At 37.7% G+C, this 12,143-nt stretch overlaps 1 protein-coding gene across 2 annotated transcripts in view; it reads right to left on the bottom strand.

The window, feature by feature from the left end:
* Positions 1-11,834, bottom strand: part of LOC132556513 (uncharacterized) — a 39,946-nt gene extending 28,112 nt beyond the window's left edge. Inside the window, exon 1 of one of the 2 annotated variants that reach the window (XM_060220927.1) lies at positions 11,815-11,834. The gene's annotated coding sequence lies outside the window, so the exon portion shown is untranslated. Of the gene's footprint in view, positions 1-11,222; positions 11,717-11,814 lie in introns of those variants that run through there. The other variant, XM_060220924.1, reaches the window with a different exon arrangement.
* Positions 11,835-12,143: the final 309 nt, after the last annotated feature.

The raw sequence follows: 12,143 nt of genomic DNA, 5'->3' as shown, positions 1-12,143 counted from the left end.
GACAGTGCTAAGACAACATGATGGAGAAACAGTTGTTTTACACTTCCGGGTGGTAGTAGCATTAGGTATGACAAGCTACTTAAATTGCATTTAACAAACTCTGCAGATTCGCTGACATTTCGACATGTTGAAACTTTTGGAATATTTAGAAGTCATGGGCGCAGATAAGAAAATAGTAATGGCCCGATTTAATGTCTGCCCAGAACGTCTTAACGATGGGAGGGACCTACAGTTTGATGTCGACACGCTTCCAGTAATACAGGTTTTATACATGGTATGTTTCCAGGATTAGTTGTATAGGGAACAGATCAGTGTCAAGCTCTGTTGTCTTTGATGACGTAGTGCACAAAATACGTCGTGCTTTAATTAATTTGGGATGATTAAATCAAGGGCGATAACTGTAGTACCCATGTACAGTAGTTTACACACTGTAAACGTTAGACCAACACTAGCGGTCGACAGCTATAACATCAACCTTGAAGGGATCCGATAACTGCCAAGTTATGTAATATGGAAGGTGACCGACAAGAATATAAACAGATAAACCCATCATCTTTTATCTATAATCTAAACAAAGACTTTCCGTGAACTTTTTACTCTATAAACAAACCAACAGCTCTTAAGCCTGACAAACTTAAAAATACGTTCCATTGATTTCGCTACACTATCGACATTAATTTTAGATAAATATTAAACTGAATGTAATAAAATACGCCATAAACGTCTATAAAACGTACTAAGAAACACTCGCATAAATTTGATACTATCACCTTATAATCAGAATCAGTTATATAAACAAATCAACCTTATCACGGCCCGTCCCTGTAATACAACACTAAATGCTGTGTACATATGGCAGACATTGTGTTGATGTAATATCGGGAGCATGCCATTTCTTGGTATAATAATATATACCGGTAGGCCGGGAAAACATGCACGTGTACCCTTGACCGGATATGGCTTTAATGCACGTGCTGGTGCTGTGGTATATTTGTGGCGGACGCTCAAGTTAATAAGATAAAAAAGTAAATATAGAAGTACTATTTACCGTTAAACAAATTAAGGAACTCTTGGATCTCGTGTGCGTGATTTCCGCGTCCTTGTGGGAGTTTTACAAGTGATGATCAGTTCCTGACAAACACCACTCAAAATCCTTAAAGAGATGATTACATATCTTATTAGTTACCACTCTGTTCCGGTGTTCGTACTGTGGTTGCTCTCGGTCATTGAGCTGCTGTATTGGCACATAAACTTTGTGTACACAACACACAGACCAAATGATCACAGAAAGCACACGAGGAAGTCACAGGCAAGAAAGAACATTTAAAACAGACACAAGAGAAATCTTGGGATGACCCGACATCACTTCGGAACCTCTTTTGATATAATGACTGATTGGTCGGTCAAAAAAACAATAATGAACATGTAACACAGCATAATTCCTTCACTTTCTTTGTGTTCGTGTCCGATTGTTTTTTAGGTCATTAGCTGATGGAAGAGATATGGTCATTATTTGATCGGTGAGCTGTGTTCACTACCCATTTACCAAGTTTCAAGTTTTCAAGTCTTATTATATCCTAATGCAATACAGCATATAGGTACAAGTACATTATATACGTAATTAAATGATCAAAATTCATGTATGTACCGTACAAATGACAAGACATGTGACAAGACATGTGACAATGTTTTTAGACCTCTTCAAAGCATTGCCCCAAACTACCACCCACCACTGCCAACAGGTGTTATGTATACCCTCCCGTTTGCCTGTCCCCTGTGTGAGATATGTCTCTTTTTCCCAACCAATACTCAATACAACGGGTTGCTGGATTATAACGCATTAACATAAAGTTAGTTATCTTGTCCCGCGAGATCAAAAGCCGTCCGCGCCTGGAATTTCTATGTGCTGCCAACTGCGTGAAACTCCATCAATCCGTGACATTCTAGCTATGCTGGGGAACTTTTGCAGTCGAATAGTTATACAATTACCCGTATTGAAAAGCCGTGTTTGTAATTTTAGACTATATTTGTAAGTTTATAACACGATTAAAATTACACACCAACATTTTATTCTAGTTTCCATCTGATCTGCCTCGTCAGTAAGGCAAATGTGTAGTGAGTTCTCTCAAGAAAAACTACGAAATTGTATAAAATGAGTTCTCCCTCGATGATACCTCGCCTTAAACCAAAACGTGTACACAAGTTCTCCCCGATACATCAAAATGTGTACTCAATGAGTTTTATCATGATAAGCCAAGAAATGGTATACATAAAATTTTCCATCAATATATACCAATACAATATCAACAAGGAGCTCTCATTGGATGAACAAAAAACGTAAACAATGAGTTATCATTTGATAACGAAAATGTTAACAATGAACTCTCCCTCAACATACCACAAAATTATAACAATGAATTCTCCATCGATACGCTAATACATTTATAAAATAAGTCCTCCCTCAATATACCAAAGCGTGTAAACAATGATTCCTCCCTAAATATACCAAAGCGTGTAAACACTGATTCCTCCCTCAATATATCAAAACGTGTAAACAATGATTCCTCCCTCAATATACCAAAGCGTGTAAACACTGATTCCCCCCTCAATATACCAAAACGTGTAAACACTGATTCCTCCCTAAATATATCAAAACGTGTAAACAATGATTCCCCCCTCAATATACCAAAACGTGTAAACACTGATTCCTCCCTAAATATATCAAAACGTGTAAACAATGAGTTATCCCTCAATATACCAAAGAGTGTAAACACTGATTCCTCCTTAAATATATATAAAAAGTGTAAACAATGATTCCTCCCTCAATATACCAAAGCGTGTAAACACTGATTCCCCCCTCAATATACCAAAACGTGTAAACACTGATTCCTCCCTCAATATACCAAAACGTGTAAACACTGATTCCTCCCTCAATATACCAAAACGTGTAAACACTGATTCCCCCCTCAATATACCAAAACGTGTAAACACTGATTCCTCCCTCAATATACCAAAACGTGTAAACACTGATTCCTCCCTCAATATACCAAAACGTGTAAACACTGATTCCTCCCTTGACCTACCAAAGCGTGTAAACACTGATTCCTCCCTCAATATACCAAAACGTGTAAACACTGATTCCCCCTCAATATACCAAAACGTGTAAACACTGATTCCTCCCTAAATATATCAAAACGTGTAAACAATGATTCCTCCCTCAATATACCAAAGCGTGTAAACACTGATTCCTCCCTTAATATATCAAAACGTGTAAACAATGATTCCTCCCTCAATATACCAAAACGTGTAAACACTGATTCCTCCCTTGACCTACCAAAGCGTGTAAACACTGATTCCTCCCTCAATATACCAAAACGTGTAAACACTGATTCCCCCCTCAATATACCAAAACGTTTAAACACTGATTCCCCCCTCAATATATCAAAACGTGTAAACACTGATCCCCCCTCAATATACCAAAACGTGTAAACACTGATTCCCCCCTCAATATACCAAAGCGTGTAAACACTGATTCCTCCCTAAATATATCAAAACGTGTAAACAATGATTCCTCCCTCAATATACCAAAGCGTGTAAACACTGATTCCTCCCTAAATATATCAAAACGTGTAAACAATGATTCCTCCCTCAATATACCAAAACGTGTAAACACTGATTCCTCCCTTGACCTACCAAAGCGTGTAAACACTGATTCCTCCCTTGACCTACCAAAGCGTGTAAACACTGATTCCTCCCTCAATATACCAAAACGTGTAAACACTGATTCCCCCCCTCAATCTACCAAAACGTGTTAACACTGATTCCCCCCTCAATATACCAAAACGTGTAAACACTGATTCCTCCCTAAATATATCAAAACGTGTAACCAATGATTCCTCCCTCAATATACCAAAGCGTGTAAACACTGATTCCCCCCTCAATATATCAAAACGTGTAAACACTGATTCCTCCCTCAATATATCAAAACGTGTAAACACTGATTCCTCCCTCAATATACCAAAACGTGTAAACACTAATTCCTCCCTTGACCTACCAAAGCGTGTAAACACTGATTCCTCCCTTGACCTACCAAAGCGTGTAAACACTAATTCCTCCCTCAATATACCAAAACGTGTAAACACTGATTCCTCCCTTGACCTACCAAAGCGTGTAAACACTGATTCCTCCCTTGACCTACCAAAGCGTGTAAACAATGATTCCTCCCTCAATATACCAAAACGTGTAAACACTGATTCCCTCCTCAATCTACCAAAACGTGTTAACACTGATTCCCTCCTCAATATACCAAAACGTGTATACATTGAGTTATCCCTCAATATACCTAAACGTGTATACATTGAGTTATCCCTCAATCTACCAAAACGTGTATACATTGAGTTATCCCTCAATCTACCAAAACGTAATTCCTCGATTCATCAAAATGTGTATACATTGAGTTACCCCTTCATCTACAAAAACGTGTATACATTGAGTTATCTCCAGATGTTCCAAAACGTGTATACATTGAGTTACCCCTTCATCTACAAAAACATGTATACATTGAGTTATCCCTCAATCTACCAAAACGTAATTCCTCGATTCATCAAAATGTGTATACATTGAGTTACCCCTTCATCTACAAAAACGTGTATACATTGAGTTATCTCCAGATGTTCCAAAACGTGTATACATTGAGTTACCCCTTCATCTACAAAAACATGTATACATTGAGTTATCTCCCGATGTTCCAAAACGTGTATATATTGAGTTATCCCTTCATCTACAAAAACATGTATACACTGAGTTATCTTCCAATGTTCCAAAACATGTATACATTGAGTTATCCCTCAATCTACCAAAACGTTTATACATTGAGTTATCTCCCGATGTTCCAAAACGTGTATATATTGAGTTACCCCTTCATCTACAAAAACATGTATACATTGAGTTATCTCCCGATGTTCCAAAACGTGTATACATTGAGTTATCCCTCAATCTACCAAAACGTGTATACATTGAGTTACCCCTTCATCTACAAAAACATGTATACACCGAGTTATCTCCCGATGTTCCAAAACGTGTATACATTGAGTTACCCCTCAATCTACTAAAACGTGTATACATTGAGTTACCCATCGATCTTGTTCTCCCTTCAGTGTCCAGGGTAGTAAAATACATTTTCTTTCGCCACACAAGTTCAGTGACTTTCGGTGACTTGTTGTCAGTCATGTCACAGCTTTTATGTTAAAACAAACCTACCCAGTAATATGTTGTGCCAATAGAACAAATACGATCCAAAGAGACATGAACATGTTGTTTTACGTAAACGAGCCCACAATCCAAACCAATACCTTAATAAAACATATATTAGATACCTTACCGACTGTTAAGTTTATCAGATTTAGAGTGACGGGTCAGGACATCTATTGACACTAACGCTCGACAAATATTTGAATTTCAATTCGAATCCGTTTACTTGTGTGTGTCTGTTCATACGTGTCAACTTGTATATATAAATAGCCAGTCGAAGTATTAATTAAATGCAGTATACAAATGGGTTTCTTAAGCAATTCAAGCCCTCTCACTCTGTTTGTCGATATAGAGAACATCTCCGTTCTGACTAGCGATGACGTGTCAGTATTAACATTTATAACTTCGTGAGCTTCTAAACGTTCCCTATGCTCTTAACAAAAAATCTGTTTCTGTTTTTAACAAGTCAAAAAGGAAAGGAGAAGTCTCCTATTTAAAGTTTTCATTATAAGAAATGTTTTCTTCTATGTCACAAACAGTGTCATAACACAACCCCAATCACCTATTGACACGTGTCTGCTCACGTGATCAGTCATGAAAGCTTGTATTTTGAAACCTAAAACAAATAAAATGGTGTGCACACCTCGTTTTGGTCCAATCATATTTTTGGAACATATCGACAAAACCAAGAAATGTAATATCTGGATGTGTTAAAGGGGAGATGAGTGCAGGCTGTTTTGTTGCAAAAGAGCCAAACACTAACCCGATTTGACCTACTGAAATGCTTCTAGTGACTGGCAGACATTGCAGGGACGAACCAAAGCGCCTTTATATTTTCTTTACAGTTCTATAAAGCGAAATAGTGGATGAAATCGGTAAATCTAACAAACGTTGTACTTATCCCTGTCTTAACTATCATCGATCACACAGATACAAGATAACAACATATACAATATGAAGCCATGAGACCTGGGATGTCAGTTTCATCAGCAAACCAGCTGTGAACGTTTGTTGAAGCCAAAATTAGCACGAGATTGCACCAGCGTTGTTTGATCAACAATAGCACTTTGTATACCTGTGCGCTCATGTTACGTATATACACACAATAAAAATCTCCTTGTCTTAATTGGCTCCATGTATTTAAAACCATACCCAATTACCGACAGTCCCGTCTACACAAGTATTACCATTTAAATCAAGAAGGTAATGTTGTAGCTATTTATTACTTAATCAAACCACATTTCTTCATCCGTGCCGTATAACTTAAGACCTGAGGCGAAACTTCTTTCTCTTTTTCTCGCCGGAACAATCGTTTAATTCTCGTCTATGCGTGATTTACAGTCGATTATTCGTGTGCATTATCCGGTAGTGGTAAATCGATGTTGGATTTTATCACAGGAACAATGCTGATAACTCGACTTAACCAATACTCTTGTAATAGGGCTGGGATATTAAAGACGGGCTCGTTAAACTGGTTTATTATTAACAGTTGTATTCCGAGTGACGCCGGGCGTCGGGAAACCCTGTCGGGAGATTAGGACAGTAATCTACATATTGGATTTGTGAGATAAGTTTTTGATGTATTTACACATCAAGCTTCTGGTATAATAGCTGAAGCGGCAGGCAAGTGTTTGTGATCATACTCCCATTACTGGTGATATATCAGTACAGTTATTCCGGAGACAGCCACTGAAAGACGAGGAGTTCCGAATGTTAATGGGTAGAAACTTTAAGTGACCATACTTCCTATCACTTGTCGGGTCAGAGTAATGTAAACCATTGAAGAGACTGTGGTTGGTTGGGTGGTTGACAGGTTTTCGTCTCCGCGACTCCCGGGTCCGAGTTTATCGTCTCAACAACGAATTTCAGTGTTTTGGCGACGTAAGGGGGCGACCTACATCCCCCTCAGTGGGATGGAACCGTCTGTAGCGTTTGTGTTACGGCAATTTTGAAGTCCGTCTCAATGACTTAAAATTATATAGTCTGACACTATCCCAAGACCGGCGTTATCACGCCTACTCTTTTTACGAAAAGTCACAGGTGTACCTCTAGTGTATGAGAGTGGACAATCCTCACACGGGCCGAGACAGTTGTAATGATGTGCAGTATTCATCATGATACCTGGTTGTTTGTTAAAGAGTTCTTACGACAACTAACACTGATTGCAAAATACCGGAAGTAAAGCTAGTTTAGGTAGGAGTACATTGTATCTGGTCAGGGTATTGCCGAAATATCTTCCTTGTATAATAAAACACGACCGAGAAGCTAGTACCCGTAAAACAAGCGCCAAGTTGCAGTTTTATACAGCTGGTAACATTTACAAGCGTTTTTTTCATAAATGAAAAGCAAATTTTCGCTATCACGTAAACACGAAAAATACATCGCCTCGGAAGTAACCGGTTAATGGTAACGATTTTTTAAACATTCTATAAAAAGTGTAAAAAACTTCGCCAGTGCAGGGAAGTATTTGAAAGCATTGTTATCTCGGCACGCATCGCGAGATCTAACGAGCGATGAAAAGGCAGGTTGATGAACTTCAAGTGTCACAAGAGGGCAACGTATCAGTAGAGTTGTCTTCACTGTTTTCATTGGGGGAAGGGTTGGGGATGGATGTCACCTGCAGAAGCATCACACAAGCTTGCAAAATGTTTAGAAATATTTCTTGGCAATCCGGTCATTGTTGAACATTTTTGTTATTTCTGATGGAACAACATTATCTTACCATTCAATAGAGACAAAACTTGAACCAAGTTAGGATAAAAAACATCTGTTGGTGTTATGCGGACCACTTTCTGATGTCTACCGTCCCTATTACATAATAAGTAAACTCCGCGTCAGGCGTGACATTAGAAAATAGTGGCGGAGTGCATCATGCTAATGATAAACGGTCGCTATTTATTTTTGGTATGATTACCGTGGAGGCCAGTGTCGTGAACCGTGAGAATTACTCTGTACATAGATGTCAGCCATTTGTAGTCAGTCAAAACACATACATAACGGGGAGATTCGGTAATTGGCATTTTATCGTAATGCCAGATAATGACGAACATTAATGGGTGTGCAAGCCTCCAAAAACATCTAATGACGTCACCGTGACATTTTAGTATTCATAATCAGTGAATATGTGTATATTTCAAAGTGCATTCCCGTAATTATGTATCAGCACAGAGGACATATTAGAGAAGTCATACACCACTGTGTATCGTTATATACACTCCAATCAGCGCATATTAACTCAATTAATCTTGTGTGTAGACTTAATGCCAGCAGGAAATCGTCCATGTACCTGCACCTAAACAAAATATCAGTATACAACTAAACCTTACAAATGAGACTTGACAGACACGCAAGAATATATATCTACATAGTACTCACATAAATAATTACAGAAAATATCTATAAAGTGACTGGTGGTGGAGACTGGCATGTACATGCGTGCACATTGTACCAATAATATTTAATCTTCTAGATAATTACAAAAACGAGACAGAAATCAAAGGAAAGAGTTGTGATAATAGAAATAAGAAAGAAACAAGATTGCTGAAAACAAGCGACATGAAGAGAAGATCGTCGAAATTTCCAAAACATGGATTTCAAATGAATTAACATTTTCGATAATGTAGCTAGACAGTAAATGACTGCTTAAAAGATGTTGTACTTTTTTCTAGGAAGTGTTCAGCAAAAATATTATTACATTGTTGAATTCTAGTCTCAATGTAAACCGTTCTCGCACGATATGATGGCTACTTGTCTTCTATTGTGCGGTTAATGCAGTACAAACATCGCAAAACAGATTTGTTTAATAATTTTTCAACATTATTGGATCGGAAAATTTAGCACACCTTCGGTGACTTTCAGACTATAATCTATGTCATTGACGGAACGAACCAAAATCGTATTCAAATATGACCTCGGAATGACCTAGAGCACGAGACTGGACCAAGCCGGTGAAACTGCGTTCTGATATCAACAACGGCAATGTCCTATCGATCTCTTCCTGTAGGGGTATTTAAATGACAGCTGTATGCTCTCGATTCTACTTTGTAGAACTTTAAAACGTTTAATGGCAACTTGTCGACGATAAAGATAAATCGTTTTAATTTTATGCGTTTTTTTAGAATCTAACAAGATTCGCCGGCTACGTTCATTCAGGGTTCAAACTGGGATTTGATTGCGATCACTATTTACACAAAAATTACGTTTTCATAACATCATGTACAATAATGAGACGGGTAGTGTGAACAGTTTTCCCAGCAGTGTATGTGTATCACTCTACAGACAGAAAAGCAAACGATATCATGTAAATTTCAACAAAAATATAATCTTGCCATGGTGGTCATCACGGATTTCGGAATGACTAAATAATACATTGAGTACGATCATTGCAGTAGTGAAAAAGTGAGACTAAACACTATAAGTATACTTAAGTATTTCAAAATGGCCGTCATAGATCGATTGATAGATGAATTGAGGGTATACGTTCTCACAGCGGCCATAGTCATTTTGAAGACAGTGTTCATGGATATGGGTCCAATGACACCGTTATAGCGCTAGCAGGCTGAAATATCACAACGTGGCCACGTAGCATGATACCACATCCGGTCACGTTATACCGAAAACCATGTTGGTATGTCACAACTGAAAGAAAGAACTCATAGCTGCCCTCGCTACGTTCAATACAAGGGCCAAAAGGTTACTAGTGGGTGATATCTGGACACCCATTTAAAAAACGATATGGAGAAGAGAGAAATATATCGTCCCCACCTTACGATCCATACACCCTTGTTTGTAAGGCAGTTGAGGCCGTGGAGACAACCTATGAATCCAAGCCGACAGCAATACAACAGCACAATCTCACAACTTTTCATGGTAAGCGTTAAATATACCACTCATAGATTCAAAATATCCCCATCTAGGTTTGGCTAAATTACATAGAATTTCATTGAAAAATTGATAGGTTTTATGAATATGGTTCAATCTTTCGACAGACACAGAAAACAATACTTGATCAATCAGATCTTAAGGAAAGCATTTGAGAAATTTGACATGAATTTTATTTACAGAAATCAAGATGCCATACCTATCACATGGAACTCCTGATTCAGTTGCAAAGTGGGAATATTTCTACTTTGGGTAATTTCACTAATTTGCGTTGTTTGAACTTGAGAAGTTAAGATACGTGATTTATGTTTTCCAATAAAGTCTCAAAGCATCATTTTAAAGTTAATTAAGATTAAAGATGTAACAACATTTGGTCAGGGGTTCTCCTTGGTAAATGTTCACTCAATACTACTGACAGAATACCATGAGGACCTTCATATCTAATGGCTATCAAACTGCACAGCCGGTGTTCCTGAACTGTTCGAACTTCGAGAGAAGTAACAATAACCCACAAATCGGGATATGAGACAAACAGAACCACATTTATCCTGTTGTAGGATGACAGACGAACCCGATGATAAAGGTTCTTTCATTTCCGATATAAAATCTTAATGAACTATATATACCTGTGTAACACATATCACAACATGTATAACGTATATATACCTATATAACGTATATATACCTATACAACATGTATATACCTATATAACATATATATACCTATACAACATATATATATACCTATATAACATATATAAGTACCTGTATTTCTACATGTATATCATATCTATATACCTATATAACGTATATATACCTATACAACATGTATATACCTATATAACATATATAAGTACCTGTATTTCTACATGTATTGCATATATATACCTATATAACATATATATACCTACATAACATATATAAATACCTGTATTTCTACATGTATATCATATATATATACCTATATAACGTGTATCTCTACCTTAACAACGTGCAATATATCCGTAGATCATACCTGTCTGTCTACCAGCATAACGTAATAATATACAACGAAAATATCTACCTACGAGAAATACGTGAGTAGTACTTACCTAAGTTATTGAAGGAACATTTCAAATAATTTCCACGAAACTAGAATATTCCAGTTAGTTAAAGGGCCAACTCAGCAGATCTACTCTGTAGGATCCAATGTTAGTACAAGTTAGTGGAGTTCTCCGCTACATCCCCATCAGTAACAATGGGCCGTCTTGTTATGCCCGTCTCGCGGATTCATTAGTGTATGTGTATATAGGTAAACATATAGGAATATAACTGTATATTTGACAAAACATGTGTGCGAGTGAAATCCGGTTTGTTAATATAGACATACACGACCACCACTCCGAAATAAATGTGTGTTCAGTAGCCGATCACCGACCGACCAGTCAGTGTGTAAAACAGTCCACTGAAGTGACCGTATCAAATATCTTACAGGCTGTACTTTATACTCTTGTGTTACACAGGTTACCGTTCACAGGTTACCGAATTCGTCCAAGTTCATACCTGATCGCGAAAAATATAGTACACGATTCAGGTATATATGTATGTATACATATGTATACAATTGACAAAAATGCAGTCGACTCGACAGGCGTTTAACAGCAACATACATTGTATAATGTTTTGTGGTTTACAATATCTCACCTGTGCCTGTAGCTGTTCGGTGTTCTCGCCCAGGGATCGGAGCATGTGGACGGGATGAAGTTTACATATCCGGTTCAAACCTCAGATAAAAGTTTTTCACCAAATTACGAAGTCCAGATTGTGTTGGGTAAGATAGCGGTCCAGGTAAACTATACCTGTCTGATATTGTATCTACCTGTAATGATCCCATCCCTGAAGTCACGATCACCCATGGAGAACGAGTTCATAGATATATCCCAAATGAAAACAGATCACACATAGAAGGCCTATTGAGCACAACAGAGGTGAAACTTACTAACACAATCCTAACAAAACTTATTAAACGCTTA

The sequence above is a fragment of the Ylistrum balloti genome, unplaced genomic scaffold (assembly GCF_031769215.1).
Source record: "Ylistrum balloti isolate Yb309-2 unplaced genomic scaffold, AGI_CSIRO_Ybal_v1 Utg370574, whole genome shotgun sequence".
NCBI classification, from domain to species: Eukaryota; Metazoa; Mollusca; class Bivalvia; order Pectinida; family Pectinidae; genus Ylistrum; species Ylistrum balloti.
The sequence above is the reverse complement of the archived record's forward strand: the minus strand, read 5'-3'. Positions and strand labels throughout refer to the sequence as shown.